Here is a 7,273-nt window from a genome sequence, read left to right as displayed (position 1 = left end):
AAATTTTCGATTCTCTCCATTTTCCAAGATATCAATGAGTGTAGTTCTAGTCCGTGTCTACAAGGCTCTTGCATCGATCAGATTAACGGCTTTACGTGCTTTTGCAGCGACGGTTTCATGGGCACAAGATGTGAATTAAGTAGGTTTTGCCTTTTCATTCTTATCAGATATGGTAGTGAGCTTTAAAAAGTCATATATTAACACATTTTCATAAAAGAGGGAAGTGATAAATAGCATCATGTTCAATTGATATTGTTTTGAAGGTTGCTTATTTGTTTATTATTTGATACACGATTTGTAATGTCATCTAATCCCGTTTCAAGTTGGAGAAATATTTCTGTCTGTAGTTTAATTACTTATCAGCTTAACAAATCTGATAAAGCTATTCAAAATAAAGAAGAGGGTTATACACGTTTCTAGTTTTGCAAATTCACTCCAACTTTCCACCCTCTCTCTATTTATATATAAATCAGAATACACGGTTTGGCTTGATGCATATTTAGACAAAATTAGATATTGATGTGTTTGCTCAAATTATAAATTATTTGCTTTGTTTAAAGATATCAACGAGTGTTTTTTCTGAACCGTGTCAATATGAAGGCTTGTGTGTGGATCTGAATAATTCCTATACGTGCAATTGCAGCGATGGATTCGTGGGCACAAACTGTGAAACAAGTAGGTTTTTGCATTTTCATTCTAATCAAATATTGTAACGGCCTAAAAAATAAATTCAAGGAAATCTATAATGTAATAATGAAAAACTATTAAAAAGCAGGGACTTGAAATTAAGCATCATGTTCAATTTATTTAGTTTTAAATGTTGCTAATTTCTTTTTTATTTGATTCATGAATTGAATGTCATCCAATCACATCATTAGCTTTAATAATTACTTAACAACTAAAATACTCTGATAAAGCTATGAATAAAGTCTGCAAATAAAGAATAAAGATATGTACGTTCTTGCTTTTTGCAGACATTCCCAACCCCCCCCCCCCCCCCGCTCTCTCTCTCTCTCTCTATCTCTCTAAAGATATATATTTATTATACTCAGAGTTCACGTTTTGGATTGATGTTTATATCAGTGAGGTTAAACATTGCAGTCGATCATATATTTAATGCCCATGCTCAAATGTTCGATTCTTTGCCTTTTTCAAAGATATCAACGAGTGTAGCTCTAGCCCGTGTGTACAAGGCTCTTGCATCGATCAGATTAACGGCTTTACGTGTTTTTGCAGCGATGGATTCATGGGCATTAGATGTGAATTAAGTAGGTTTTGCATTTTCATTTTAATCAAATATTGTAATGAGCTAAAAAAAAAAAAAAGTCACGAATATCTATAATGTACTAATGAAAAACTTTCAGGAAGGAGGGAAGTGATCATAAGCATCATGTTCCATTTATATTGTTTTTAAAAGTTCATTATTTGTTTACGATTTGATTACTGGATTTGAAATGTTATTCTATCTTGTTTTAAGCTGAAGAAATATTTATATCTGTATCTTAATTACTTAATAGCTAAATATCTATGAATACATTCTTCAACATTTAACTTCAACCCTCTCTCTTTCTATACTGCAGAGTTCACGGTTGGGATTGTTGCATAATTTATGAAGACGACATTTTTTTATGGTAACCAATTATATATTTAAATGTGTTTGCCCAATTTTTTTTTTTTTGCTGCTATTTTAAAGATATCAACGAGTGCATTTCTGAACCGTGTCAATATGGAGGCTTGTGTTTGGATGTAAATAGCTTTTATACGTGCAGTTGCAACGATGGATTCACGGGCACAAACTGTGAAACAAGTAAGTTTTTGCATTTTCATTCCAATCAAATATTGTAATGAGCTAACAAAAAAGGTCAAGAAAACATATAATGGTATATTGACAAATTGTTTCATTAATTTGTGATGTCATCCACTCCCGTAATCAAGTTAAAGAAATATTTCTATCTGTAGCATAATCACTTAACTGCTAAAGAACTCTGATTAGGCTATGAATACACTCTGCAAATAACGAATAAAGATAAGTTCCTAAATTCGGCATACACTCCCCTCCCCCTCTCTCTATTGATATTTATATACTTTAGAGTTCACATTTTGGATTGATGTATATATATATACGGAAGAAATTATATATTGTAGCCTATCATATATTTAATATCAATGCTAAAATTTTTGATTCTCTTCCTTTTTTTTTAAAGATATCAACGAGTGTAGTTCTAACCCTTGTCACAATGGTGGCTCTTGCATCGATCGGATTAACGGCTTTACCTGCTTTTGCAGCGATGGATTCATGGGCACAAACTGTGAAACAAGTAGGTTTTTATACAGTAGGCTTGCGGGTGCACCATGTGAGAGAGAGAGAGAGGGTTGAGGAGTCCTGGAAAGGACTCTGACTCGGTAATCTTACTTGGGGGTATATAGTCCTGAAAAGGACTGTTTGTTATCTTAGGTAGGTTAAGTAGGATTTTGCATTTTAACTATAATCAAATACTGTAATGAGCTGTACAAAAAAAAAGAAGCAAATCTTTACTGTAATATTGAACAATTTCACGAAGGAGGGTAGTAATCATAGCATCATCTTCAACTTATATTAGGGTGGTCACACTGCCTGTGCAAACAGTCTGCTCGCGAACAAACACACACAACAGCAGTCAGTTGGTAGAAATAGCAATTGTTGTAAATGTATTTAAAAAAACTAGCCAATATTTTAAAATTTTTATTTAACATATATTTCAGCATACACTACAATTCTGTGTAGTTTCATTGTTATAGCCATGAGGGAAATATGTTAATTATTTAATTAGAATATTGTCTTTTCAGCTATGTGTGACATGGCCCGCTGATCGCCCATTGACTCGCGCTGCTATTCTGCGTGGTGAAAATGCACCTCAATGTATAAAACTCCCCTACAAGAATGCAATATCCTCATGTGTTTCATTCATTGAATCAATTTGTTATTTACACTCAAGGTAGCCACAACTGTACTGAGGTCACCAACGTTTTTGCTACTCTAAAATTCAGTCCTTGTGGAATGTTATGGCCTGTTGAATGGTTTCTCGGAAAATCGTCATAAATCCTCAAATCTGACATTTTTTAAATAAGCAACTATACTGTGATGTAGCTGAAAGTCTACAAATTCTTATCATGTGATCGGTTTTTCTGAATATTTGTGAAACACATGAGAAAATAGCTGTGACGGTGATCCAAGTAATTTCCATCGCCATATTTTATTGCCATTGCAAAAATATTGGAATATAAGGTTAATATTTGGTGTAAATATGATCTATGAATATGATTAAAAAATGCCCCCAAAATAAACAGTTGACTTACCTAATTTGCATAATGAGTGCGCGAATATATAAATTAGCTGAAATGACCTAAACTGCATATTTGATGTATATTCATGATTTTTTTTTCAAATGAATATATGTCCATAGCTGTCTGATATACATAGGTTTCACTGATGTATCATGTTCGGTTTTGATTTGATTACATATGCGCATATATTTTCACAACTTTTTTATATCTGCAGATTCGCAAAAATTGCAAAAATTACTTATTTTGTTGGCTTCTGTTTTCAAAACGGTAATAGATATATGAATTTTCTTTTTTGTATTTTTTCCGCAAAGATGATATTTTAGTGTCTGATAATTTAATTTATTATTTGTGTCCGAGAAAGTGATGAATTAAGTTGTCAACTTTGTCGAATTATGCCATTTTTGCCAATTTGACCATTTCTGGCAGGTTTTTCAGTAATTTTGCGATATCAAAGAAATGGTTTAAAATCACAACGCATTGACCGATTTCAATTCTATTTTTGTTTTTAAGCTTTCATAAAGCTTGATCATTTGCAACTATCAAATAACATGTGTTTGCTGTAATTATTTTTGATGAGCTATACCTACCTATATTGTTTTAAAATTTGCTTAATTAATTTTGATTTTATTCATGGATATGCCTATGTTAAGTCCCCCAATCCCGTATCAAGTTGAAGACATATTTCTATATGTAGCTTGAAGTGGGTGTAGCCTGATTCGGGGCAAATCGGGTATAATACGACTACGGACGACGGACCGCAGCAATCACGTGCGTGCAACATACGCGAAACCGAAGCGTGCGGAAAAATTCGGTCTGTTTCGCGAACGCTGACCATTTGAGTAAGTCGCTGACTACCGTTATATCAAATCCATTCGTTTACGTGCATTTGTGCAAAAGAAGACGTAGATGGCGTTAATCAGAATCTGCCAGTCCACAACCCCTTTACTTAACTGCTTAAAAACTCTGATAAAGCTTTGAATACACTGCAAAATAAAGAATAAAGATATGTCAGTTCCTGATTGTGCATACACTCCCTCTCACCTGCCCCCTCTCTCTCTCTCTTTCTCTCCAATGATATATATATATTTTGTATACCTCAGAGTTCACGTTTGGGAAAGATGTATATATATATATATCTAGACGAAATTAAATATTGTAGCCGATCATCTATGCTCAAATTTTCGAATCTTTGCATTTTTTTAAAGATATCAACGAGTGCAGTTCTAGCCCGTGTCTACAAGGCTCTTGCATCGATCAGATTAATGGCTTTACCTGCTTTTGCAACGAAGGATTCATAGGCACAAACTGTGAAACAAGTGGGTTTTTGAATTTTAATTCTAATTAGATATTGAAATCGGCTAAAAGAAAAGTCAGGGAATCTATAAAGTAATATTTAAAAGTTTTATGGTGGAGAGAAGTGATCATAAACGTCATTTTCAATTTATATTGTTTTAAAATTTGCTTAATGAATTTTGATTTGATTCATAGATATGTAATGTCATCCAGTCCCGTATCAAGTTGTAGAAATATTTATACTTGTAGCGTTATTACTTTACATCTTTAAAACTCTGATGAAGCTATGAACGCATTCTGCAAAATAAAGAATAAAGATATGTACGTTCCTGAAGTTTGCATACACTCCCACTCCCACCCCATTCTCTCTCTCTCTCTCTCTATTGATATATACATTGTTATTACTCCGAGTTAAAGTCCCCAACAGAAAAAAATATTCCGTGTGCCCATGCATTGACCCATAATGTATGGCCGTACAGAGGATTTTGTTATGTTGGGGACCGGGATAAAATGCAATGAATTATTGATAATTTATTTCATTTTCTTGTTTAATTCTTATTTGTGGGAACTACCCCCTTCCCTGGGCCCCGCTACGTACAGTCATGGTTCAGTGACAGAACAATGGCCTCATGATCAAAACCGTGTCGATGTGCGATGTTAGTGCCCTTTTGTTGGGCATTAATCCTCATTACTGTCATTTATCACTTAAGGGCGTAGGTCCCCTAGTCGATAAGCATATTAGCATACACATGCTTTAGCAGTCACGCAAAACAAACACTGACAATTTTGTATTCAATACAGTCTGAGAGTGTATACTATTATCTAGATCTGTTAGGAATAAATCATTGTCAACATAATTCCATAAATGGGGGTAAACAAAAATATTCCAACTTTATGAGCGACAGTGTATATTTATTGTCTATCCTCAAATTTTGGAATATTTTTATTTGTTGAAAGATATCAACGAGTGTAGTTCTAGCCCGTGTCTACAAGGCTCTTGCATCGATCGGATTAACGGCTTTACGTGTTTTTGCAGAGATGGATTCATGGGCACAAGATGTGAAATAGGTAGGTTTTGCATTTTCATTCTATATAAATATTGTAATGAGCTAAAAGAAATTCTAGGAAATCTATAATATAATATTAAAAAACTTTCATGAAGGAGGGAAGTGATCATAAGCATCTTGTTCCATAGATATTGTTTTAAAAGTTGCGTATTTGTGTTTGATTTGATTAATTTGTTTGAAATGTCATCCAATACCATATCAAGTTGAAGAAATATCTGTATCCGTAGCTTAAAGGGATAGTTGAGTTATGTTGGGCGCTACACAAAATATTTTTTGTGAGATAATGAAAAACTGAGTGTCAAATTTGAAAGAACATACAATTTAAATGACAAAATCATCTTTGTTTGATCAAAATCGGTTCAGAGACGGCTGAAATATCCATAAATATAACGACTTCTAATATTTGTGTACCATCACAAATATTAGATAACTTGAAAAAGCCGTTGACAAAACAAAATAGCGCCTTTTACGTCGTATATCAGCCAATGCCGATGTTGATTTTTTTGTTTTGGCATTTTCGTGTTGGTTATATTACGCACAACCAGCCGGCCCTTGTATTGTTATTTTAATTAAATAATTAATTAACGGTCCCTGTATTTTGGGGGAAAGTGGAGCTGAATTGGTATGATCGTATTGGCTAAATGTCACACAATTGGGGGTCTAAAATTACCTTCATAGCAAATTTATGTTCTAAAAGGGCACAAGAAATGTCATACATAATAATAAAAGCAATAACCTAGCACTTTGAAGGCATTTGCGGTCTGAAAACAGAACTCAACTATCACTTTAATTACTAAACAGCTTTAATGCTCTCATAAAGATATGAATACATTCTGCAAAATAGAGAATAAGTTCATGTACGTTCCTGGATTTCGCATACACTCCCGACCCCCCCCCCCCCTTCATCTCTATATTGATATATTTTTTGTTTTATACTTCACGTTTTGGATTGATGCATATGAAATTAAATATTGTAACCAAGCATATGTTTAATGTGTTTGCCTACATTTTCGATTCTTTGCTTCTTTAAAGATATCAACGAGTGCATTTCTGAACCGTGTCAATATGGGGGCTTGTGTTTGGATCTAAATAACTCCTATACGTGCAATTGCAACAATGGATTTACGGGCACCAACTGTGAAACAAGTCGGTTTTTTGCATTTTTATTCTCATCTAATAGTGTAATGAATTAAAAAAATATATACAAAAAAGGGGGAAAGGAAATCTATAATGTAATGTTTAAAAAGAGTTCACAAAGGAGGGAAGTGATCATAATCATCATGTTTAATTGATATTGTTTTAAAAGTTGCTTATTTGTTTTTTGGTTTGATTTATAGATTTGTAATGTCATCCAATCCCGTATAACAAGTTGAACAAAATCTATCTTTCTGTAGCTTAATTACTTAACAGCTTAAAAACTCTGATAAATCTATGAATACACCCTGCAAAATTAAGAGTATAGATATGAACGTTCCTGAGGTTTGCAAACATTCCCATTCCCCCCCCCCCCCCCTCTCTCTCTCTCTCTCTCTATTGATATATATTTTATTTTACTTCAAAATTCACGTTATGATTAATATATATATATA

The 7,273-nt window shown here is 33.5% G+C and overlaps 1 long non-coding RNA gene across 1 annotated transcript; it reads left to right on the top strand.

Moving 5' to 3' along the window:
• Positions 1–586: 586 nt before the first annotated feature.
• Positions 587–1,848, top strand: LOC115929942. Its single transcript, XR_004066759.1, has 3 exons — positions 587–675; positions 1,158–1,268; positions 1,694–1,848. It is a non-coding gene; the product is annotated as an uncharacterized LOC115929942 (long non-coding RNA).
• The last annotated feature ends 5,425 nt before the right edge of the window (positions 1,849–7,273 follow it).

Source organism: Strongylocentrotus purpuratus, unplaced genomic scaffold, assembly GCF_000002235.5.
Source record: "Strongylocentrotus purpuratus isolate Spur 01 unplaced genomic scaffold, Spur_5.0 spur5_contig_861, whole genome shotgun sequence".
NCBI lineage: Eukaryota > Metazoa > Echinodermata > Echinoidea > Camarodonta > Strongylocentrotidae > Strongylocentrotus > Strongylocentrotus purpuratus.
The sequence above is the reverse complement of the archived record's forward strand: the minus strand, read 5'-3'. Positions and strand labels throughout refer to the sequence as shown.